Source organism: Vicugna pacos, chromosome 1, assembly GCF_048564905.1.
Source record: "Vicugna pacos chromosome 1, VicPac4, whole genome shotgun sequence".
In the NCBI taxonomy this organism is placed as follows: domain Eukaryota; kingdom Metazoa; phylum Chordata; class Mammalia; order Artiodactyla; family Camelidae; genus Vicugna; species Vicugna pacos.
The window spans coordinates 102,808,233-102,835,503 of NC_132987.1; the positions used below are offsets into that span (position 1 = coordinate 102,808,233).

General features: G+C 39.1%; 1 non-coding gene across 1 annotated transcript; it reads left to right on the forward strand.

The window, feature by feature from the left end:
• Positions 1–14,477: 14,477 nt before the first annotated feature.
• Positions 14,478–14,549, forward strand: TRNAV-GAC (transfer RNA valine (anticodon GAC)). Its single transcript has one exon. It is a non-coding gene; the product is annotated as a tRNA-Val (tRNA).
• Positions 14,550–27,271: the final 12,722 nt, after the last annotated feature.

Here is a 27,271-nt window from a genome sequence, read left to right on the forward strand (position 1 = left end):
TATGTATACTACCTCTCTCCCGAGTTTCCTTTTCTTCTCTAGGAAAGTATTCTCCTTCTCTTTCCTTGTGGGGACTAGCACGTGGCTCACCGTGGTTGTTGACCCTGAATTGCAATTCTCTACTGATCCCAAATAAACCCATCTTTGCTGGAGAGTATCTTGTTTTTAGGTGGATGTTTTGGAGGCCGGTACAGGGACCAGAGAAGACCCCTCACTGACTTTACCGTTTGAAGGGATGTCTTTTTCCTGGATCCTAGCTCATGAACTCCTTGTGTTTGAAGCTTTCCAGGCTTTACTGGGGATCCATTTAAAGGTTTTGCTTTTCTGGTTAAGGCTTTGCTCTGTATGCGAGTACTCATTTGGCTCTCAAGTCTGATTTTGAGATCACACAGTTTCCCTGAAACTGTCTAGCCTCTGGCCAATTCCCTTTAGAGCACAGCCTGCTTCTCCTGAAGTTGTCTAGCCTCCACCTGTTTCTATGTGAACTAATGTTTCTCAGAAATGGTGCCAGGTTTTCAGTCTTTGATCTACTCCTTTGCAAAGCTATCTTCTGGATCCTGGCTTAAAAAAAAAAAAGAAAAAAGAAGAAGGCCTTTGGCCTTTCTTCTCTGGGACCAACCTGTCTCCTTAGGACTGGCTGGGATTGGCTTGCAAGTTATTTGAATTGAGCCATTTGTGCCTTAAAGTGCTTAATCTGGTCAAAACCTGTTCTTCACTCTAGATGAAAACCCTGTAGAAGATGGAATACCACTTATCTAGGTATTTTGAGGATGCTCCCCTCACAGAGACTCTGGCTGATTTTATGTTTAAAAATTGAGGTCTTTCCTCATGCATTTCTAGCTAAAACGAACCAATCTGATGAAAAGCAATTTAGAATATCGATGACCATTACTGGGAACTTGAGAAATCCCCAAACTTAATTTCCTTAGAACTAAATTGGACCATAATAGCTCAAAACTTTCCAGAAGTGAGTGGAATGCTTATTTCCATTGATATTTTGAGGCTTCCCAACATTATCAGGAGCCTAAAACTGGCTTTCTTCAAAATAAGGTTGTAAGATTAACTGAGACAAAAACACATTTAAGAACAACAAAATGGCCCCTGAAAGCTCAGGCTCTTCTTCCCTGGCTTCTTTGTCTCAGGCTCTGCCTCTGGCGCCATCTTCCTCCTTCCCTTCTACACCACCAACGCCCCCACTGTGCCCTCTGTTAGTCCTAATTCTCATATATTACTAATGTCTATTCCCACCAAAAGTAAATTCTTTACTGTAATTGATTCATGCAGTGCATTCTTTAGTATTCCAATTGATGAAGCCAGCCAATACCCTTTTGCCTTCTTCTAGGAAGAAAATCAATTCACCTAGACGGTAATTCTTCAGGGTTTTACTGAGTCCTTCTTATTCCTCCCAAATCTTGAAGGCTGATCCAATTGATAGAAAGTTCCCTAGAGTGTCTGCTCTGCTGCAATACGTGGATGATTTACTTCTTCTCTCTCCTTCTCAAACCTCCTCACAGGAAGAGAGCATCCACTTGCTAAAGCTTTTAGCCCTTAAAAGGGCATAAGATCACCAAAGAAAAGTTGCAATTTGCCCAAACTCAGGTTTGGTATTTAGAGCCTCTGATATCAGAACAAGGGCTACACTTAGATCCAGAGAGATTTCATGGTGTCCGGAGTTTCCCCAAACTCAAAACTGAGCACCAACTGTGAGGCTTTCTTGGGCTAGTTGGTTACTGTCAAAATTGGATTCCAAATTTCTCTCTTATGTCCAAACTTCTATATGTTTTACTCAACAATAACAACTCCCATCCAACTTTATGGGAAGAACCGGATGACAGAGTCTTCAAGGCTTTAAAGAAAAGTTTGATGAACCCACTTACCATTGGGTATCCACTTATCAGACTCCTTTTTCCCCTTTTTTGTGTATTAAAATTAGGGTACTCACACAGAACCATGAGGACCAGCATTGACCTATAGGGTATCCTAGCCAACAACTGGCCCTGTGGCATGGGGATGCTCCTCTTTCCTTAGACCCATTATATCCACTGCCCTTTTGGTTACAGCTACCAAGAAAATCATTGTGGGATCCCCTTTAACCATTCTGTACCTCATGCAGTAGAAGATTTCCCCTGAATTCTCATCACACAACATTTCTCAGTCAACCACCTCACCTCACATTAAGTCGTTTCGTTAACTGCCCCTCACATTCTTTTCCATTGTACTAACATTAACCCACCAGCTCTCTCCACCCTCTGTCACTGATGAAGTCCTTCATGATTGCTTAAGGCTGATGGATCACCTCCTGTTTCCTTGCAATGATCTCCAGGAAATTCTATTGAGTAATGTTAATCCTTCATGGTTCACTGATGTTTTTATTTAAAAGGTGACAGTGGCAAATACTGCGCTGAGTGTGCTATTATACCTCCTTTTTATGTTGTCAAGGTGGGGTCTTTGTCTATGATTACTTCAGCCCAATAGGCTGAATCGTATGTTCTCACACAGGCTTGTGCTTTGGCCAGGGACAAAACTGCCAATGTTTATACTAATATGATTTTGGAGTAGCTCATGATTTGAGAATGTTGGGGGAAGCAACATGGCTAAACCATGTTGCTGATAATTCTGCAAGGAATGCTACCCTTAAAGGAGCCAACATCAGCCAAAGCTCTGTCATGGTCTAAAGAGGTACTTCCCTAAATGATAATTTAGAAAAACTGGCTATAGAAGTCCAAGAATTGGCTTCAGAAAAGGAAAAAGAAGGTTGGAAATTCAACAATTTTTAGTTTGATAAAAAGAGGAAGCTCTGCTTTGGACCAAAGAACAACTCAGTCTTACCAGAGATTCTAAAATTCCTCACCACTGTATGTCCATTTAACCATTGGTCTACTGGCAAAATGATAACTTTTGTGAATCAATATTGGTGTGAAAACATTAACAAGGCTGCAAAAAGTGCTCACCTCACTTGCCCCACTTGTCCAAAGTACAACCCAGGGAAACCTGTGTGTACTGCTCCTGGATGTTTTAAACTATCTAATGGACAAATCAAAGCCTGTCAAGTGGATTTCATACAATTTCTTTTGTCTAATGGATATAGATATAGTTTAGTCGTGGTCTGTGTATTTTCACACTGGACTGAAGCATTTTCTTGCAGATAGGCTACTGCCTCTTCTGTGGCTACAGTCCTTTTGGAAAAGATTATCTCTGCCTGGGGAACTTCTCTTGGACTTTTTGATGAAAGCATTTTACTGGCCATGTGCTTCAAGAAGTCTGTGCTGTTCAGTCAGTCTTACGACACTTCCACAGTGCTTCCCACCCTCAGTCTTCTGTTTTAGTTGAATGCACCAACAGTATTAATAAGATTCAATTGGCAAAATTTGTAGAGGCCCTCTAAATACTTTGGCTGAAATTAGACAAAAAGTGCTTGAGATTTCTCCCACCTACCCATCCTTATTACTTGAATATGACCTTAATAGGTTTCTAATATGTGCACTTTTTCTCTGACATGGGATGTTACACCCAGCAAAGTTCCTTCCTGACATTGAGGGACAAAAAGCTACTAAGACTAGAATTCCTGACTCTTGATCAGCAGTGCATCCAGAGAAAGATCACCAATAAATGGTTATTAATTTGCTAGTCTGGTTTACAACAAACCAACATAGAGTGTTTTCTGGGTGCAGTTAATAATACTATATTGTTTAACACATTGCAAAAAAATCTATTGAATAATCTACTATCTAGAGAATATATTAGAGGATTGTCATATTAATTGTTATAAAAACAATAAATGTCTATCCTATCTATGACAAGCATTTATATAACTCATAATCCCCAAATAAGTATTTTTAACAAGATTTGTGAGTTTTATAGTCTGTCTCTTCCTTGTTCTAGACACCAGCTTTATTGTGGTATGATTGACGTTCATTAACCTGCATAAATTAAAAATGTATAATTTGATGTTTTGATCTATTGATATACCTGTGAATTCATCATCACAGTCAAAGCAATCAACGTATCTATCATTTCAAAAAAGTTTCCTTAGGTCCGTTCCTCATCATTCCTTATTACCCAATCTCCTACCACTTTCAGGAAATCGCTCATCTAATTTTGTTCATCATCCTTTAGTTGATATTTTGTAAAATTTTATGTAAGTGCAATCATATATAGTACATATTCTTTTGTCTGCTTTTCACTCTGTATAATTATTGTGAGAGTGAGCCATGTTGTATATTATCAATAGGTTATTCCATTTGTTTGTTGGATATTATTCTGCTGTATGTATACATCAGAATGTGTTTATCCATTGATCTGTTGATGGACATTAGAGTTGTTCACTGTTTTGATTATTACAAATAAGTCAGGTAACCATATCTATTTACAAGTCATTTTATGGACTGATAATTTTACTTCTCTTGAGTAAGTACCTAGCAATGGAAGAGATGGCTCATAAGTTTAGATGCACATTTAACTTTTTAGGAAACTGCCATACTATTTCCAAATGGCTTTACCATAATCTCAACAGTAGCATATGAGAGTTCCAGTTCCTCCACATTCTCACATAACACTTGGTGTGATCAGCCTTTTTGTCTTAAGCCATTCTAGTAGGTGTATAACTGTATTTCATAGCAATTTCACTTTGCATTTTTCTATAGCCAATAATGTTCAGTCTTTTTTTTCATAGCCTTATTTATCATCTATACATATTCTCTGGTGAAGTATCTGTTCAAATCTTTTGTCTCTCTCTGTTTTTTTAATTGACAAAAGTAAACATCTATTCTTGTTAAAAACTTTCAGCCAACCAGGAATAGAAGCTAACTTCTTCTACTTGATAGAGCATCTAAGAAAGATCTACAGCTAATATCAAACTTAATAGTAAAAGTCTAAATGCTTTTTCACCAATATTAAAAATAAGACAAGGATGCCCACTCTTACTACTTCTCCTTAACATTGTACTTGAGATTTTGGCAAGTGAAATCAGGTAAAAAATATTTAGAAAGAATAAAGGAAAACCATCTTTATTCATAGATGGCACGATTATCTATGTAGAAATTCTAATGGAATCTATTTTTAAAGATTACTAGAACTAATAAATGAGCTTATTAATTAAACTTCTACACACAAGCAATAAAATTGTAGAAATTAAAAAAATACTATTTATAATAGAAGTATAAAATTCTGAGTGATGAGACCAATAAAAGATGTGAAATACCTGTTTCCTAAGAACTGATGAGAAATGCATAATATTTCTTAGAGAAATTAAAGAAGGCATAAATAAATAGAGAGATATACCATCTTCATGGGTCTGGAGACTCAATAATTTTAAGATGTAAATTCATCCTGATTTGCTAAAGAGTTTCAACAAAACTCCAATTAAAATCAACAGGTTTTGATAGAAATTAGCAAATTGATTCTAATGTTTATATGAAAATGCAAAGTACCTACAGAAGCCAAGTAACATTAAAAAAGAATAACAAAGTTGGGGAACTAATATTATCTGACTTCAAGACTTATTATAAAGCCATAATAATAAGACAGTATATTTTTTACTGTTGAAGTAGAGAAACAGATCAACGTAACAGAATAGAAGATCCAGAAATATCTATATCTATATCTATATATAACTGATTTAAGCAAAAAAAGTATAGGAGTAATTCAGTAGAGTTAGGATAGTCATTTCAATAATGATGATAGAACAATTAGCTATCCATAGGCAAAAAAAAAAAAGCTTTGTTCTGTACCACATATTATATACAAAAATGAACTAAAAATGAATATAAATGTCAAAACTTGAACAATAAAAATCATCTAAAAGGAATTTTTAAGATACAAAGATAAGATTTTCCACATGGAAAGGAGTAACATGAGATACTTATCACCTCAGCAATAGTAAGTAAATAAGGAATTGTGAAGATTAATGATTCTTTTTTTTAAGCTAAAAGTTGCAAGTATCTACAATCATTGAGGAAGGATGCAGGAGTGGGGAGGAATGCTGATGAGACAGTTTAAGTCCTAGTCAGTGATAGAAATTGCCCTACTGATCTTAAAAGGGATGAATTTTTAACCAAGTTTGGATAGTATTCCTTCTGTTTTTATTTTCACATGAATATGTATAATTGCCTTTAAGAGTTATAAAGTTGGTGATTTGGTCCAGTCTTGACATTCATCAAAACAACATTCATCTCTCAATTCAGTGATCTGAACTTCCATTTTTAATAAAAGGGTATTCACTCAAGAGTCAGAGAATAGTAGCAATAATGATGACACATTTTTGTAGAAAATGTCCAAGTTTTAGATGGTATGATGTTCTGAACATCAAGTTGATTATTTTAAAAATTCCAATATTTGATATTCATTTTTCATTTTAAGTTTTCAATGTTGCCCAAAGGATATAGACCTGGAGTATGTGACATAGTGAAATGTTATAAATAATGAATATGCCCTGTAAGAATAAATGAATATTTCAGATCCTTCCTGACTGACAGTATTAGCAGGAAGAATGTAGATGAGGCATAGCATTAGCAGATTCAGAAGTGCTACAGAAGGTACACATAGGAAAGCTGGGGGATATTATGGTCCTAACTATCAACACTGGGGGAAAAAATTGTTTTTTCTACATACTTTTGTGAGTTAAAATATTACTTAAACATTATTTTGCATCCTTATATTCATTAAAAAAAAATCACCTGTATTATGAGTTTTTAGGGATAGCCTCTATGAATACTCAGGAAATATTAAAAAGCTCAAAAATAAGAGTGATTGAAACACACTTAAGACAAAAATACCAGAGGTAGACGGTATAAGGCTTTCTGCCTCTGAAAGGAACCACAATTCTTCTATTTTTCTGTGCTGCCAACATCAGTGTCAGTATCCACCATCAAGCCAGCTCGTGCTCCATGATGGCTACCAGGGTATCAGGTCTGCACCTTAATGCAACAGGTTGGGGGAACTGGCAGAAAAGGTCCATTTTCAACTGAGTAAACTTTCCTTATGGAACCTCTTGAAAGTCAAATACAACCCTTCTGCTTATATTACATTAATCAAATTCTATGTTATATGGCCACACCAAGCTGCAAGTGTGGCTGAGTGATGCCGATTTTACTTGGCTTTCCTGATCAATTTATTGTGCCTTTGTTGAGAAGGAGAGGAGAATGGCTCTTGAATAGGCAACTAGCAAGCTCTGTAGAAATCTCTATTATTTTACCTCACTAAATTTTCATATTATTTCTCTAAATGTACTGAAATGCCAAATTACCAGCTAAGAACAATCATTCTTGAATTTATAAATGTATACACATAAGCAAGGATCCGATCACAATGCTGAAGACAATCTGTGTTTGTTTTTCTGCATACATGCTTGGACAGTACTTTTTAAGTACCTGCCTTAGTGCCATAATCAAGTAATTTGTTTTTGTTTTTATTTTGTTTTTAAGGCTTTATGAGGCAAAATTGGTGCACAATAAACTGGCATATTTAAAGTGTACAATTTGATAAGTTTTGACATATGTATACACTCGTGAAACCATCTATGATCAAGAGTGAGCATACCCATCACCCTCAAAAGTTTCCTTGTGCCCCTTTTCAGTTCCTCCATTACCCAGGGATGACTGATCTACTTTTTGTCACCACACACTGGCTGACATTTTCTAGAACTTTATGTAAATGAAATCACACAATATGTACTGTTTTTTGTCTAGCTTCTTTCACTCAGCATAATTATTTTGAGATTCATCTATGTTGGCACAAATATCAGTAGTTCATTCCCTTTTAATGCTGAGGGATATTTCGTTGTACAGATGCACCACAATTTGTTTATCTATTGACTTGTTGATGGGCATTTGAGTTATCTCCAGTTTGCAGCTATTACAAATGACAGTTCCCACTATGAACATTTCTTCACATAAGATTCAATTTGAAGAAGTTGCACTATTAAAAAAAAAAGCTAGATAAGACGATCCCCAAGGTTGCTGTCTTTGAAAGACTGGAGAGCTGTTGTGGATCAAAATGAGGGGTCAAGGACTGAGGAAGCTGCCATTTTTGAGTTTCTGCTGGGCAAGCACCCACCACATTTGCTCATTCACTCACAGCACATCTGGGAAGCAGGTGTCATTGTTAGTCCCAATTTGCAAACAAAACAGCCAAGACACAGAGGCATGGATGGAGCTGTCTGGTGACACACATCTAGACTGTGTCAAACTGTGTGTTTATATAATTATAACCACTTCAACACAAATCACTGGAGGTCCCAAAATATATTTTAGGCATTTTTATCAAACAGCTGTTGCTATAATACAACCAGCTATAAAATCTTGGTGGCATATAAATAAAAAATTCTTTTGTCTCAAGCCTCTGTGAATTGGCTGGGGCAGCCCTTATGAAATCATTTACCTGTTGGCTGATCTAGCCAGAGCTCAGCAAGGTGGTTCTTCTTCAAGTGCCTGATGGTGAACAAAGAGAACAAGCCTAATGCTGTCAACCCTTGGTTGTGTCATATCTACTGACATCCCACTGGCCAAACCAAATCACAGTGTCAAGAAAGTGGAAGTGCACTCCTTTGTGAGAGGAATTGTTAAATTAACTGGAAGAGGGCAAAGCTATAGGGAAGGCTGAAGATCTGGGACCACTACATTAATCCAATCTGTCACAGTACAAATCTCCAGGACTGAATTTAGGGCCTGATGTATAGCAGAACTCATTGAGTAGATATACTGTGAATAAAGAAGTTTTATTAATCAGGGTTCCCCAGAGAAACAGACCAATAGGATATATATGTCTACATACTGGGAGACTCATTGGGAGGAGTTGGGTCACACCATGATAAAGGCTGAGAAGTTCCAACATTGGCTGTCTGCAAACTGGAGACCCAGAAAAGCTGGTGTGAGCATTAATATAACACAAGTCACTGTGAGTCCAAAGACCTGAGAGCCAAGGAAGCCAAGGGTGTAAATCTCAGGCCAAGGGCAGAAGATGCAGTGAGATGTTCCAGCTCTACAGTGACACAGGAGGAAAGGGGCTAATTCCTCCTTCCTCTGACTTCTGTTCTATTCAGGTCCTCAACAGATTGGATGATGCCCACCCATGTTGGGGAGGGTCATCTACATTCCTGAGCCCATGGATTCAAATGCTAATCTTATTAGGAGACACAGACACACCCAGAAATAATGTTAATCTGGCACTCCGTGGCCAGTCACGTTGACACAGAAAATTAACCATCATAGGAAGGAGTATCTTTTGAAACACCACTTTGTTCAGGCTTCTAAACCCCACTACTTTCAAAATGTCCCCTAAGAAATAATTCCTTAGAAATAATCAGTGGAATTTAATATATACCAGTTTTCCATTACTTTAATATTAAGAAATTATTTGTATTTTCTCATCTGAATGCCTCCCACTATAGGTCACATAATTGAATCACCATTTTGTCAGACTTCCCTAGTGCTAGAGTTAACTCTACATACAAATGAAAACTAAACCATGTGGCATAAATCAAGATTCATTGAAGTCCGAATATCAGAGGATTATTGTGAGGTTTAAATAAATCTATCAATATAAAAGTAAATGCCTGGGAATAATCAACACCCAATTTATGTTATTATCAATGAGTGTTTCTTAAGTGTGTATTGCTTGCAAGACCATGTTCATAAAAGTTTTAAGATTCAATTCATATGGAATGAAAATAGATATTTTATTTTTTGAAAAAGTCCACAGCAGGAATCTCTGTTTTCCCACCCAGAAGCTGTGTGGCTTGGATAGTTTACTCAGCAACTGTGATTGTCGGATGTATTATTCTCTGCATAATTCATATGGGATTTAAAGCAAAATAAACATCTGAAGTGCTTAGCAATGAGCTTGGCATATATTAAGCACTAAATGAATATTACTTTGTTTTTCTCTTTCTCCTTTTGTGCATCAGTCAGACTCTAGTCAAGAGACAAAATCTGCACCAGTTGCTTTACCAGATAGAATTTAATCTCTACAGTTAACCACGTACAAAATTGTTCACCAGGCAATTGTTTAACTTTTGTGTTTCTCCAGATGAAAATTGTAGGGTATCAAACAGGGAGCAATTGTAGGAAGTAGCTACTCTCCTACGGCTTGAAAAACAAAAGGAAGATGTTGGAACTATTGGCAGAAAACACCTACCTCTGAGGATGGGGTCCTGGTGTGGCTGTTTGGCTGATGCACAATGAGTGCTTTCTGTAAATGCTGGAAAAACTGCACAGTGGATTCAGCTGCTGCTCCAGAGAGGAGCTGCTGCTGCTGGGGAGAGGAGGCATTGCTAGGGTGAAAGTCTTCAGAACTGCAGTGTGAAAGCGACCTACAGGAAGCAAATAAGAAGGCACGTGCCTCTTCGTCCTCCAGCTTTGCGGTCTCCCAGCTCTCTGTCCTCTTGGCAGAAGTGTGGCTTCAGGTCCTAGCCCTAGTACTGCAAAGCAGAGGGGAGAAGGGAGAGGAGCTGGAGTTGGGAGAAAGAGCTTAATAGTTGGCCCACTTGGGTCTCCTTCAGATCCCTTCATTTTTTCCTCTTCTCTTTCCTTGATGCTATCTTCTCTTCATTTCTTCTTTCTTTCTTTTTTTTATTCATCTTTTCTCCTTTCCTTCCTCCCTCCCTTCCTTTCTTCCTTCTTTGATGTCAATCTTTAGGCTTGAAAAGACATCTTAACAAATAAGTAGGCTATTACCTTTCACATAATAAAAAGATACAGAAAATTATAAATAAGTTCAGAGAATATACATGATCATTTTTTTTTTTTTAATGTATGGTCCAGGCATTTTACACAAGCTTATTCATTTTATCAAAATCTCACAATGGCAGGACTGGAAAATGGCAGACCTAAGATCGGAACCCAGCTTTTTCACTCCAATTGTCATGTTTATTTTGCCCCCTACCTTGCAGATCCCAATTCATTTTGATAACTGTGAATGGATAATTCAGTCACTGTCATTTGAACTAGGTAGACCTCAAAGGAAAGTGAAAATGTAGATGGAAAATGTGCATAATCATAAACACTACAGATATGTAAGAAAGCTTGGGATAAGGCAAGAATTGTTCCATAAAACTATCTAATACAGTTGATAAAATAATTCCAGTATTAATGAAAATAATTATTTTGGGGAATGTTTTTCTCATCTTTCTTACAATAAATACTGAGAATTTTAAAGAAGAAACATGAAAGATAACATCTCTTATATCCCCCAATATATTTTGGAAGTTAATTAGCTGTACTTGGTAATTAAAAAAAAATAAGGTAGCTTTCTTAGAATGTTGAGTTGTTCATTAACTTGTGGGTTGATTCCAGTTTCAGAAGCCCATCTTATTATCTAGTTGGAGAGAATTAATATCAACTAGTGTATTCCCTGGTAAAGAGAGAACATGCATTCAGAATTATTAAAATAAAAACACAACTGCATACTGCAATCACAAGAGATGAAAAACCAATTATTTTACTTTTTTGTAACTGCATTTGAAAGTTTCAGAAAACATATGTATTAGAAAAGTTTACTCTGCCTTTCACTAAATCACCTAAAAGACAAAAAAAGCACAAATATCAAAAATGATTAAAATAATACTTTATGATAATAGACAATTTACAGCCATATTTATAACTATACAAGCATCCTCAAATGAGAGTTGAAATATCAAAATATCAAAAAATTCTTGTTTAATTTTACATTTATTTGTCACTATGGTATCATAAACTTCAATTGGACCACTTTTTGGTTTTAGGGACTAGAAGAGGTCAAGGAGACTATAGGTCCAAAATCAAAGGCACAGGTAAGCCTGCCAAAGTGGAGGGAGAGAGAAAGAGTTTGAGAGAAGAGAGAGAAAGAGGAAAATCACCTTGATTATTCTGGATATAAGAAGGGGTTAGCAGAGAAAGGGATCATCATGAAAGTTTAGTCCCTTAATCTAATTTTTACATGTTAAATACCGATTCCATATCTATATCTTCTTGTTAAGAGTTCCTAATTAATACTGGATTTGAACAATGAGAATTTAGTTTTCTTGATTTAACCAGCTCAATAGCTAATGGAAATTATGGTCACATTTCTAATAAAGAGAAATAAATTCAAACTGTATTAAGGATTACAGGTAATTACCACTGCAAAATAAGGTTCTAATGGGCTACTCAGGGATTGATTTAGACATTCTCTTTCTTTCTGAATATACAATTTATCTGTAGGTACATAAGAACTTCAAATTTTTAAAAATTTTATGAATATTCTATTGTTATTCAATGATCATAGACCACTGATTGAACGACGGAAACTGGCTGTAGTGAGTCTGTGAGACAAGGGAGGAGGAGAGTAAGGAAGAATCAAATGGAATGCACTGAAAACGGTTTTATCTCTGGCACCAAGTCACTGACTCCAAATCAAATCCAAAAGAAAGACTTCTTCCTAACCAGCGGCTCCAGAGTAAACAAAAATTACTTTCAATAAATTCCTAATATCAAACTCTTCATCTTGCAGAAACCTGTAACAGCATGTATAGGCTTACTATCTGAGACTGGCTAGCACTGATGCTGAGTTACAGAGATGCTGAGTCACAGATGCTGAGTCACAGAGATGCTGAGTCACAGAGATGTTGAGACACAGAGATGCTGAGACACAGAAATGCTGAGTCACAGAGATGCTGAGTCACAGAGCTACCGAGGTCTCTCCATCCTCACTTAGCTGTAGCTCCTAGGGTTCCTTCTCTCTGCTCTCAGATCCATAGAATTCTCATCACTGGATGAACCACTTCGGTTTACTATCCTCCTCAACATTCCTTATTATCATCTTATTATAAATTCTGAAGTCATCATTTATATTAGTATCAGATACTTTTTATCTCCCCTTAGAAGACCCATAAAGGTGTACACCAGGTGCACTCTTACCATTTTAGCTAGCGATCTACAGCAGTCAGTGCCTGCCTCTTTTCCCTTAGCCACCTCTGCCTTGCAGGACAGCTACTACATATGTCAATGGCTTCCACCTTATGAAAATGTATTTCTACCTGAGAGCTTTCTCTGGCTGCAGGAGTGTGATCAGCTTATGCCCAGGACAGTGTGGAAGTGCCAAGAAGCTAATGCTCCAAAGTAGGGATTTAGTGGATTATGTGCTAGCTTCCATCAGAGAATGAGGTAAGAGCTCCATTTCACATATAAGAGTGACTGATGGCCCCTTGATCATTGTATCCTTTCCACGTGGACAAACTGGAGTTTTAGATAAGAAGTTTAGATAAGATGTCTGTAAATTATATGCCTGTAGTTTTTGACATTGATTACTAAGGGGAACTAGCAGTGCTGTTACATAACGGAAATACAAGAGTGTGTCTGTGAGACAAGATATTTGCTTGAGTCTCATGAGGTCTCTATGCCCAGGGATAACAGTGAACGGAAAGTCACAGCAGCCAGGGCCTGACAAGGGCATGGTAACCTAGAACTCAGTCCTTTCTGTTACATCTTACATTCAAGATCTACATCAGCCCACTAATTAAGCAATCTAGACAATGAGAAATGCTAGGTAAATACGAAGAAATTCTAAAATGAGTGGTAGGTGAAAGATAATGGATATTAGTTATGTTCTTAGAATAGACTGTATCAGTTTAAACTCTAATTTTACAAACTATTCTGTGACAGATCTTATTTTCTTAGGAATCATGTCCATTCATTACCTTGAAGAATCAGCAAAGGGATAAGTGGATTTAATGCACTCATGAGGTCTAAATGGTGCAAGGCATAGACTGCAGGATGCATCCAATATGTGCTTGGTGCTTTACTTCACCCTAGAAGAGTATTGCAACCTTGGTGGAGACTCACTATATGTAATGACTTCCTACACTAGGTACCTATATCTCTCTGTTTGATAGCTTTCTTTGGCTGCATGAGCAAGATCAGCCTGTCTATAGGACAGTCTGGAAGTGCCAGGGGGCTAAAGATTTCAGTAACAACCTTCAAACAAAAAAGGTGGTTGTTGGTAAGTAACAAATGAAACTTACTCATTTGTCGGGGACACGATTCTGAAATATTTTCAACAGTTACATATTGGCATCAAACCCTAGTTCCTCAGTTAGCTACTAAGTTATTAATATATGTTTTATTGGTTATTCCTTCTTACTCTTCTTCCCTTCCTACTCTTTCACCATGCTCTGGATTGGCATCCAAATAAACTCTTAGCACAAAATAATTTCTTTCAGAAACTACTTTTCAAGGTACAAAAATTAAGACACCATCAATATACAACTTACTATTGGACTCTTTGGCTACCAGGAGTCTAACTTAAAGAGAGATTTTGATTGAAAATATATTGCATCCACATTCCCTACAATAAAATAAAATATCCATTTACAGGCAAAGCTACTTGGTGAAGAAAGAAAAGAATAAAAACTCTTATGTAGGACTGTAGAATGATTATCAAATCCAGATTCACGCAAGAGGCCAAGCCATAGAGCTCATGAACTCACAAGAACACGGAGCTTGATAAAGAAAACGAACATTTTGAGTGGGGGTATAGCTCAGTGGTAGAGCGAGTGCTTGACATACACGAGGTCCTGGGTTCAATCCCCAGTGTCCCCGTTAAGAAAAAAAAAGAAATGAACATTGAAAATAAACCAGAAATGGCAACTTGCCAGAAAAGTGCTCCCTTTAAGGGCATGGGCAGGACTTTGAGGTCACAGAGCCAACTCCACATCAAGAAGACACGTGCTTTTGAGTTATATTTTCAATAGATTTGTTACATTTACATCATGTTTCAAGTGAGCTCTCAGGAGTGAAGGTAATAGTCAGTTTGCTACAGACAGAAAGCAAAACTGTTTCCTGGGGAGACCTGGGCCACCAATGAAATTCTTTGGCTTTAGCTCCTGCTGTGTCTGCTTTGATTCCTTGACCCTTGCCCATAGGCTCTGCTCTGCCCACAGTTCAGGATCAAACATGCTTCTAGTCTGGACAAATTTAGAAAACTTTAATTCAGTTGCACAGGGTGGTTAGTGCAAACACAGGCCTGCTGCCCGTCTTTGTCTCGGAATAGCTTCATCCTGCCTCTCTGCTGTGCCCCAGCCCCAACCAGTGCCCTGAGGCTGCTGTCCCAGTCAGAACAGCTCGGAAGATGAAACTCAGCGCTCTCTTTCACTCCTCGTTCTCAGATGTCCCTGTGGTTTCTGCTTTTCCAAACGTGTTTCTTCCTGTCTTGTTCCATTCTTAGTCCTGTTATCACTCAGTGACTATTCCCCTGTTCTGAGCTTTTGTTTCATTTCCTAGAAATACAGGAATTAATGTTATCTATTATGTATAATAGTAACCTTTAAAATATGAATAAAAGAAAAAGAACCACAAAGAGGCAAGAACACAGTATGAGAAAATCAAAGACCAGGATACTTCTTGCACTCAAGCCCATGATAGAGATCCGAGCAGACAGCTGGGCCTCCACTCTATTTTCTGCTTCTGCAATTTCACACACCCTCGCTGTCTCAACGAGTTACTAGGCAGATGTCTTGCAAGTGTGAGTCTCTGTTGCCAACCTTTCACCAAGCTACAGACCTACATTTCCACAAGGCCCGCTAAACAACACCAAAATGATCGCATTTGCCTCATTTCAAGCTCAGCTTATTCCACAGTGCCCCATCATTTTTTTTTGTTTGTTTCTACTTAGCCTCAGATTTTATCATTCAGTCACCACCTAATTTAACACCTCTCATCATCAAAGCATTGTGCCAGTGTCTGGTGATACAATGGTAAACAGAATTTTCCTTCCCTGAAGGAGTTTGGTATTTATCACAGCAAGCTGCCTTATAAGTCCTCTCACTGGAGTCACCAGGGAAACCACAGAACTAATCTTGTCACCCTCAAAGACCAGCACTGAGATGAACTTCCACATCTTCAGCATATCTGACAGCCAGATAAAGGAGACAGTCCCTCAATCAGCCAAACATTGAACACTAGGACATCCTCTCCAGATCAAAAGAATATGTCCAAGCCAAGACTAGGAAATAGGGACACAGAGGACCAGAGGCTGCCCATGAATGTCTTGGAAATTTAGCCAGTGAAACAGTAAATGTACCACCTGAGCAAAGATTGCATGTGTAGGGAACTTAACCATGGATGGAAGGCACATTTGCTATCAGCAAAAAATTAAAGGAGACGGTCTAGTGCACGCAAGCCAACAGTAAGTTCATCTCCATGCACGTTAATGTTGTTTCTCTGCAGCTAAATGAGGTTCTGCTGCTGAAGGATATTGGAAGGAATGAAAGTAGCAAATGACATGAACATTGGGACCAGGCAAGTACCCAGATGAAGACACTGCTCATAACCTCTGGCCGGTGGGTCACTGGACATCTCCAACTGGTGCAGAGGCAACTGGTCACCTAGGGACACTGAGGGGACCATAGTGGTGAGATACTTTCCAGAAAGGGTTACTCCAGGGAGACAAGCTCCATAGCCCAGCCCTCGGGGTGAAAGTCCCTGCTGAAAGCCATACTCTGCCACAGACACTTTCCAGGGGTCTCTCAGAAGACAGAGGGTGAGACACTGGAAGTGCAAAGAAACAAATTTGGTCTTATGCTTAGAGTCATTGTCAGGGATTTACAGTGGAAGGAGCCTAGGTACTAGAGGACAGCATGCTATGCCGATTTCAGGAGATGTGAGTTTCCATGGAGAGTTTCTAAGTAGATTGTGTTTTATGGTAAGTGGGACCCAACTCTGGCTTGGATTGAGGAGCCGTGCTGGCTCCAGGGTCCTCCCGCCCCACACTCTACCCTAACCCTCAGCTCCATGTTCCCAGCTCCCAGACAGGCTACTGACTGCATTTCTGGGGAGTGCTTCTCCCCGCACCCCACCACTTCCCTCTGCAAGCCTTCTCCTTGGCCGCATGCAGTCGTCACCACTGAACGGCCAGATGCAAGTGGCTTCCTGGTGCTGGGAGGTACTTGTCCTTGTGAAGACCGCCTCAGTGATACCCTGCTCCTTGCAGAAGGCGATACTGAATTTCAGGAGAAGCAATGCCTCACTAGGGGGCTCTCCTTCCTCATCTTTGCCCTCAGCCTGCCCTCTCCTCTGTTTCTCCTCTCCCAGTCTGTTCCTACACTTGAATGTCCTACAGATCTCAGAGCTCTGTGCCATCTCTTCTGACATCCAATAGCCCTTGGCCTGGAAAGGCTGTATCCCATCTGGGGCCAACTTCATGAGTGCGAGCCTGATGCATTTGCACAGGGCCCCTCTTTGAAAAGGTTCAACACTAGGGTTTAATGCTCTGGAATGGCTGTCTTGAAATTCTTAATAAATTAATCTTTGAATTTGAGTTTTGTAAGTCAAGTCCAATGGGGCAATGGAGCACGCACTAGGGGCTTGGAACCTCAGCTCACATGTAGTCCTGCACCCTTCCTTTCCTCCCTAAAACAGGGTCTCAGCCATCTACTCTCTGCTTTCTGATACCCCAGGTCTGCCTGGCCTCAGTCACCTCACCCACGACTTGAGAATACTTAGCTGTTCACTCAGAGCAGTGACAGGGTTGCATGGGTGGAGAAGACCCATGTTCCACACTGGCAAGAGCTTCTAAGTATGGGAAGACTCAGGATCCAGCATGGACTGTTTCCGCTGCAGGCTGGTAGCACCATGGTGTATTTGGTAGGTGAACTGGTGGGGCTGTCACCCACCCCCAGTTTGTGGTTTGGAGCAGTGGGCTTGTGACAAGGGGAGATTGATTTATTCACCCTCGACTAGGGCCCTCTAGTTTGATTTTAAGCTGGGCCTCACATTTTATGTCATAATTTCTGGCCTTACCCACCATCCGATAGTCTATTCCTCTTAGTTGTGGCTTTGAGTCTCAGATTCCGGTTTGACAAAATTCCCTCCCGAGCCATCTTCTGACAGCCTGGGGGATGTTGACCAATATATGTTGAGTACTTGCAATTCGTTAGCCCCCATGCTAAGCGCTTACAGTTTACAATCTCGTTTCCCGCTCACCACCACCTCATCATACAACTCCTCCTATTAACCCCACGTAATGGATGGAAGCACAGATAGTCTAGGACATGTCACTAAGCTTTCATAGCCAGGAAGGTTCACACCTAAGATTCAAACCCAGAATGTTTGATTTGCAAAATCATTGAAGTTCTGCCTCATGTCAAAAGTGGGCTAGATCCAGCTTAAATGCCCATTGACAGATGACTGGATAAAGAAGATGTGGTATATAGATATAATGGAATACTACTCAGCCATAAAAAAGAATGAAATAATGCCATTTGCAACAACATGGATGGATCTAGAGATTATCACACTAAGTGAGGTAAATCAGAGAAAGAAATATTCTATATGATAATAACATATGTGGATTCTAAAAAAATGGCACAAATGAATTTATTTACAAAATAGAAATAGACTCACAGATGTAGAGAACCAACTTATGGTTACCAGAGGGGGAAGGGAGAGGTGGAGGGATAAACTGGGAGTTCGGGATTTGCAAATACAAGCTACTATATATAAAACAGATAGACAAGGTCCAACTGTCTAGCACAGGGAACTATAGTCAATAGCTTGTAATAGACTATAATGGAAAAGAATATGAAAAAGAATATATATATGTATAACTGAATCACTATGCTGTATATGAGAAATTAATACAACATTGTAAACCAACTATATTTCAATTAAAAAAATATGTATTATATATGTGTGTGTGTGTGTATATATATATATATATTGTGGGCTAGATCAACACCAAGACCAGAAAAGGAGTCTCAGATTTCAGTTTGAAATGAGGCTGTGGACTGTACTTTAAAGAGACTAGTATGACTATGACTGATGGCTTTAACTGTGGGCTTGAGGTGAATCCTAGGAAAACTCAAGAAAGAACAAAAAGAATTTTTAATTGGCCTCAGGTCTGTTTCTGAAAGAAGATCTTTCAGGCTTATCAGTGCATCTGGCTCAGAGAAGCAGGGTGTAATTTAGGAACCAAGAAGCAGCCGTGTAATCTCATCAAACCCATTGGTGGTGCTGTCAAGTCAGAGGCCCTGAGCTCCCTCTCCTGCCTGCACAGAGCTCTGGCAGGAGACTGACCCAGGAAACCCTCCTTGTGTTGCCTGGAGCAGGAGAAGCAGCTGGTCCCAACACAGGCAGAGTGGCTGCTCATCATGTGGGGGTACCTGAACCCTGATTCCTCCACGTGCTGCTCTTTACACTGACTCCTTGATGGCGGTTGTTCAAGAGTAAATGGAAAGGCTCCTTAAAAGCCTTTCCTAAGGCCTGTCTGTCAAATGAATAATAATAATCTGGGTGGCAAGATGTGTTCCCTAATGGTGATCATGGTGACCAAGAGCTTTCAAAGTGAGGCTAATTCAACCAGCCATGCTTTCGTGGGGCAAATCTCTGCCCAGAAGGAACTGAGACATCCTCAGTGCATCAGGGGCTTGGAAGCTGCCCTTCCCTGAATCTTTAGGTTTTGTTGGGTGACACCCCTCACTCCTCCACCCACCTTCCCACCCTGATATATACCCATCCTAGTGCCCTAGAGTCACAGACTCCTTACGCGGGAGACTTGGAGCCCAAAGAGATGACTGGAGACTTGGTCTCAGATGAGCAAAAGTTGAACTGAGTCAGGACAGTCAATCTAGGAGTCTACATCAGAATAATAAATGCCTGCATCCCAGACTCATAGCTTGGGACTGGCCTCTTCATCTCATTCCATCTTGGGAGGGGGTCTAGGTCCTTACTTCTAGGAGAACAGCTCCCAGCATTCTTTGCCGAGGAGATCTCTTTCCTCCTTTGCCCCTGTGTTCCAGGCATCCGAGCATCACCTCACCTGATAGTGCTGAATGCCTCCAATCTGTGCTTTGCAACCAACCACATCATCACATATGCATGTCCTTGACGATGTATACTGCGATTCAGCCATCATATGGAAGATTCTTAGTGCAAAGACACTACATTCGCTGTAAAATCCTTGAGCTTAAGTGGTATGCAAAGCCCTGGGCTGTCTCTTCATGGTGCAGCCTGTGGCCTTGGAGGCCTCTAGTTCCCTCCAGCAGAGGGGCCTGGGGTCAGGTGTGTGAATGGCTGCTTTTCTCCAGCTCAGATCATACATAACTAAAGTATCGATGCAACTCAGAACAAAATTGTAATTCACAGATTTGTATATTAACCTCAGGCAATCAAGATGTTATTGTAGATACTGCTGTAGAAATATGTTTCCATGGCATTGTCTTCCTCTGTTTATCGTTCTTTTAAAGACAGTGAATACAAATTCATCCCCCCTCAAAACAAGTCAAATTGATTTCTGAGTAGTGTTCTCAGTGACATAGAAAGTAAGCCTAACCTTAAGATACAAGGTAAAACACTGAAAAGGAAGTGTCATCAAGGTTGAAATTTGAATATGTGAATGAAAAATACTGCAAACCATATCAGTAAACAAAGAATGCTGAAGCCATCAAGTCATCAGTGGCTGCCGCCACCCTGCAGTGAAGACAAGCCTGCAGCCCGGGCCTCTGAGACCACTCCCAATGGTGCACCCTGAGGGGACTCAGAATAAGAAAGGACAGGATACTGGCCCTAGATAGCTAGGTGCTTGTCAAAGGAGTGAATTCAATGAGCCCAAATGTTTGCTTCCTCCCATGCATAGGAAAGCACTAAATTCTTTAACTTGGGATGCCTGGTTTTCTTTAGTTACAAGTAATCTTTTAATGTTCCAACTACCTGGTCTTTGTTGTAAAGCTCCTGTGTATCCTAGCTCCTCCCCGGCCTCTCCGGAGCAGTCCCTCAGAGCCATCTGAGAGGCTGTCATCCTGGGCTCGAAGGGGTCTGAGTCCTCAGAAACATCCACTAAATAAAACATAACCCTCAGCTTTTAAGTTGTGCATTTATTTCAGTCGAAAAATAGAATTAAAAAGTTAGGTAAATAAAGAATGAGAAGAAGATGAAAGGTTAAAAGAAGAAAAGCTTTTTGTAGAGGAAATGTTATCAAGAAAGTTAACACTGCCCTATTCGCATAGATGCCAAGACTACGGCACTGGTTTTGTAGAAAAGAAAGATCTTTATTTTACGGTCAATGGGCAAGGAGACAGAAGGCAGGGCTCAAATCTGTCTCCCTGATCTGAGGTTGGGTCAAACTTGTCTGGGTTAGTAGGGAGAGTTGGTATGTCAGAGCAGTGGGGCTTCGGCACTGGATCTTTCTGGGCAACAGACCCTTGGAGTCTTGTTTGTGTCCTGTCTTTTGGTTCTGCACGTGCTTCAGCTGCATGACTTCCAGTCCTGCTCTGTTGTCTCTGAAAAACAACACAGTATCCTGTTAGAAACAGGACAGGGCCAGTTTGGTCTCCGTCTGTGGTTACAGAAATAGCTCAGGAGAAGGCTCAGAGGGGAGGAAGTATGGTACACTTAGAAAAATGGTGAAGAAGTCACATGAATAAAAACATGGGGGATTTCTTTAAATGGGGCCGCCTCAGCTGAAAGAGAAGTGGCTCACTCTAATCTCCTCCACCTACCTGCTTCTTTCAGCCAAGAAGCTATTTTGGACTTTGAGATCTGGCTCCATCTCAGATCAGAAGATATTACCAAGTTATATATATATCCCAGAAAACAATGATATAAGAAATCAGGAAGCTATGAAAAGCTGGTAAGGCATGAAGAAGTTCAGATAAGAATGAGGACTTAAATAAAAGACTTAAACTGTGAGCAGGAACCCAGCGTAACAAGTAGGGGAGGTATACTGAGATTTAGCAATTTTTAGACCAGTTATGTCCAGGCATCAAACTCTTAGCAGAGTCACGCTGGGGCTGGACTTACTGTATTACTAATGAAGTCTTGCTTCAGTTCTGATCCAGATGGATCCACCAATTCCCAGAACTCTGATTAGAGTTAGAAGCAGTTACAGCCTCAGGTGAAAGTGTGACCTTTGGAAATGCGACCTGAGACGTGGGTTCTGATGTTACTCTTCTTCTAATGGCACCAATGTTCTCGGACATCTAATTTATTCTGATTACCACCATTCTCATTACAGGGAATTTATTTACTATTTATGGTCTATTGACCTCAAACTATTATAAAGAAACAAGTACAATGAAAGTGCCATTCCATTAAAATAATGGAACAATTAACACAAAAGGGAGTTGAATAGATCTGAAATTCACAGTTATTCCTCTAACTTAAGCTTTATTCATATATTCTTACTTTCCCCCTAAATGTCTTTTAATAAACCAACCAAACAAAACTAAACTATTTTTTCTCTTTTTGATTTTCCTTTTCATTCCCACTTTGGCACCTTTACTCGTGATATTTACTTAATGAAAACATTCTCTCTGGGATATGTACTCATTGTATTAATGTTTGTTATTCAACAGGCACCTCAAATGTAATGTAGATGGCTCGAGAGAAAAAAAGACTCCATGAAGACTTCCTTAGTATTTCCACCCATATATTATCTTTCTTTCCTTTGATTCTCCATAACACTTTGCATAACTATTAGCATGTGAAAGACACAATGAACCTAAGATGTATTTTATTCATTTGTGAGGTAGGTGCTGGGAGGTACCTCCTAGAGCTCTTTTCAGAAATAAATAACATTCTTTCAGCTGCTGGGAGTGGGACTGCAGGCAGCCCTCAGATGTCATCCAAGTTTAAGCATGGCTTCATCTGGAGAGCAGAGCCTGGCCAAGGGTGTGCTCCACTCCCTGCAGCCTGCATCAGTGATTGAGTCATCAGTGGATGGGAACACCAGCCCCATTTCTCCAAATGCAGACCACTTTGAAAGAGTTCCTTGTAAATCAGCTTCAAAGTCCTTCATTGAGACTGTGTCACAGAGCAACTCCTCCCCCTGCTCGGTCCTGCTCCCTGCGCTTTTCTTTCGTAGGCGTTAATCCTACAAATTTCCCCGCTAAGTCCTCTGTGTGTAAACTTTATCTCATAACGTGCTTCTTGGGGGAATCCAAACTGTATCATCATTCACTCACTGGAACATACATTAAACTGTTCATAAGTGACAAATATTCACCACTTCATATGCAAGACATAGTTCTAAGTGTGGTGGGAAAAACAAAGAAGAAACAGAAATTGCTCCTGTTCTCAAAATTCTAGGATGAGAAATGAGTGAAACATGTACCAAAAAGACACCAAGTGAGTAAAACACACGGCTAAGTAAAGTGGGGATTCAGATACAGGAATCATACTTGTGTATTTCTTATCTCCTAGGAGGGTTGTCAGCTCTTTTGCGGCAAGAGTAGGTTTTCATAGACTTGCTCCCTGCTGTATCCAGTGTTTTGAATAAAACTAATACTCGGTGTGCAACTGTTGAATTGATCTCATACTGGATTGTTGTGAAAAAAATTAAAAATCTGCAAGAACCATTCAACAGACACATCATTACACAATGACTTTGACTCAAACTATGAATTAATTTGAAAACCTGGGGAGTCATTTCATTCTTGTGTTTGTTTATTATTGAAAACAAGAATTATCGCTAAATAACCCTGAGTCAGAAATGTCAATGCTAAAACACAAGAAAAGTGCTGAGGTTCACATAAGGAACCTCGTGAAGGAAACAACATTCATAATTTCAGAGGCTCTCAGATTGATTGGTTCAGTTTCCTAGACAGATAGGTAGCGCCCTGCATTTACAATCATACAGAAGCTATTCTGCATTTTTCCAATTCTAATTTGGGTCATCTCTAACGTAACCTCCCTGCAAGGCTAATGCACAAGACCATTACTTATCTATTTTTTACAGCAAGTTGCTCCAGAAATTTTGAGATGGTTATATGGGTCACTAAGTGCTTAGTCTCAGGGAAGGGAAGTTGTATGTCAATGTCCTGGAGAATTATCTTATTTAACCTAAAGAAAGTCTTGTTCTGTTTAGAAGAAACAAATAACAATGTGGTTCAATAGCTGTGTAGGAAAATAAAGAATTAAATTTATTTGTTGAGTGTATTGCTAAATAGCTATTTTTTTTTTTAGTTTTGTCAGACAAATATAAGATAGCCAAAGTAATTTTACAAACATTAATTTATAATTTATTTCACTAAACATTGGTATTTGCTAAATATGTTATATTCATATGTAATGCCATCCATCAATATGACCAAAGATACAGAGATGTTTATTTCAAGAAAGTAAGTATATATAGTTAAACTAGACAAAAAGAAAAGAAAAGAAAGAAAGTGATAGTGATTATTCTGGATTTTCAGCAAACTGTATTCAGTGGTGAAATCAAAAGCGAAAAAATATGTAGTTAAGTTTTGAACCCCCCAATATGAAAACATGATGACTGTAAGTTCATAAGGTATAAATTCAAGTTCAGATTGAAAATTTCACAAGCATTTTAACTTTTATTTCCACCCTCCTCCCACAAATGACTGAGGATGGGTCTATGTGAGATCTCATTTCTATTCCCTGTTGTCTGTTCAATGACTTTTTTGAATTCCTTAATTAAAGGAGAACAGTTGATCAATGACTCATGAGCAATTAATTTTTCAAAAATGTCAAAACACATGATTACAAAAGAATGTTTTTATAAGCTTAGATACTAATGCCTACATTTCTCCTTCGTCCTGATAGACTTGGCATCTACCCAGTAAAAAGAGTTTTTTTCTTCTTATAAAAGGAACCATAACCATCCAAAATGAAAAGATCATTCCAAAAGCTTAGTATTTTGAAAATGCAAATGATGATTACATGTATATAATGTTGTACACCTGCTTAACGTTTTGCTCTAAGGGAATCTTGGCTCTGCTGAGAATGCTACTTCCTGTCCATGCTGAAATGGTGGTGTTCTTCTCCCACATTTTTAATACCATAGATTTTGAAGAGGAAGAAGAAGTTCCTTTCATCTTGTTGTGTATCTAGGACTTTCTCCTTTCCCCCTGCTTTGAATCTCTGGTCATCTGACTGTATCGGCCAAAACTCCCCCTGCTGCAGTTACTGCCCCATATCCTGGTCACTCCCTTCTCCCATCCACAAACACACCCCATGACTTTCTTGAAGATTTTTTTACCTGAGTCACTGCCATCTCCTAATGCTTACTGTTACAATCCTTATCTTACAGTTCTACATCAGTGATCCTTCGAATCACTTGGATTCTCAGTGTCTTAACTTCTTTTCCTCCAATGATCTTGATCTCCAATCTCCATCAGCCTGTTCCCAGTTCTTACACTGGTCTGGGTATTGTTATCAGCATTACTTACAACTCTTTCCCAATCCCAGGATCAAATTATGCATTCACTCTCTGAACACCACCTCCTATCTTTCTAGAGCATTTTCTACGACATCCTATCTTTCAGACAAATCCTGTAGCTACAATTCAGTGATTCTGCTACGTTTTCACTGAGACCCTTCTCTCGTGTTTTTCTCACACAGGTTAAACCTCGTGGTTCATGTATAAACACTAACTGAATCTTTAATTCTCTATTCCTTCTTTTATGTTGAACAAAAATCTAGCACTTCACTTATTTCTATATAGATGAATAAGGCTATCTGGTCTTACTTTACCTTCATGACCATTTATGCCAAATGGACCCTACTGGCTCCTGTCTGTGATGCTGCATGTCCCTGCTCCAGTCATTCTCCTGATCTCCTAGACAACTACTTCATTGCCTTTTCTATTCCCAAACCTCCAACTCTCCCCTGAATTGTTACATCTGATGATTTTGCTTTCCTTTACAGTGAGAAAAGAAAAATGCATATAGATTGCTTCTGAAAGCTTCCATCATTACACCTACTCAATGAATTGAATCTGTGCATTACATTCTTTCCACTCTGTTTCTCTGGATGAAAAATCTTGGCTCCACATAAGCTTAACACTTACCTTCATTTGGAATTGATTCCATTGTTTGATTCTTTGTCATCTTATCTAGGACAATATCTTGGAACCTCTATCTCTCTCCCTCTCCCTCTTAATGATTTCTATTCTCAAGAAAGTACACCACATTATTCCACAGGCATAACTGACATAAATAACAACTTGATATTATTCCACTCCAAAGAAAAAAGTATCCAATTGATGCTCATTCTTTTCACTGGTCCAATCTGTTCTCCTACCATGCTAGTCTAGCAGGATAATCTTAACAGTAGACTGGTGAGAGACTTATGGTACTTTGCTCTTTCCATTTTAGGTGCTTCATACATGTTTAAATTGATCAGATAATACATCAGTATGAAGTGTTAAAGCAAAATTAGAAGAGGTTTGAATATTAATCAAAAAAGACTGGCTCAGAACCCAAGACACCACCACTAGGTGTATCAAAAGAGTAAAACTATCCTTTGTCTCTTCCACGAGAACATGCAAGTTCTTGTGTCTGTAGGTAGTTGTATCTATAATCCCTTCAACAGTATCCTTTTCTGGGGTATTGGATGTAATTATTCTTTTTTGGTGACCCCCCCCCAGAAAGTTCTTTACAGTCAGTGTCCTTTGAGTTGCACCGACCACAAAGGTAATCCCAGAGAGGCATGATGTAGACAAAGTCAGACAAATACTGTCTCATAATTCAAGCTAATTAAATCATAAAAGAGGGATGTTTTTACACCAAAGACAGCAAACTAGTGGAACACAACTCTGGAGGGTTTTCATGATGATTTTTGGAAAGAGGTGATTTTATGGGAAGAGATACCTGCTACTGAAATCAAGAAATCTAAGAGGCAATGACAGACATATTGCTGAGGATGTTGTCTGAACACCTGGGAGTCGTTTTTTTCTAAGCCATTCTTCCTTGAGTTTCTATTTCAATGGACATAGTGCCAATGGATTTCAAGTTTGATTTAGGTTTCTGGTGCTTAAGAAGGAAAAGTCTTGATGTCTTGGTTAACACAGACATAAAGAGAAAATAGAATAGGACTGGACACTACACAAACAGTTCAAAGTGATGGAAGAGTGGCTCTAAGACATAGTTTCTGTATGTTGGAGCTGGTCAAGAATTGGTGAGCTTGGAATTAATAAAATAAATTTTTTATAACTGCACTGAAATATGTACATTTTATCTGCTTTGTGTTGCCCTGTCTCAGCATTCAGATAAGGGGCAGGTTGAGAAGAATGAAGGAAATGTGCAGAGACAAGCCAAAGAGAACCAAAGACCCCTTTCCTTTTTCCTTTCCTACAAGACCTGGTTCTCCAGTTTTATTTTTGAGATCCTAAGTAAGAGTCCAGAAAACGTTCCACTAGCCTTTAAATAATTTTATTTTAACTTAAATTTTAGTTATGTTTCTCTTACTTCAAGCAAAAATAGACCTAACTACAGGACAACTTACAGTGTCAGTAAAACTTATGATGTACTAAGCTGATAGGTACAGAGAGAGGCATAAAAAAAGTGTGTCAACATTTCAGAGAGGGA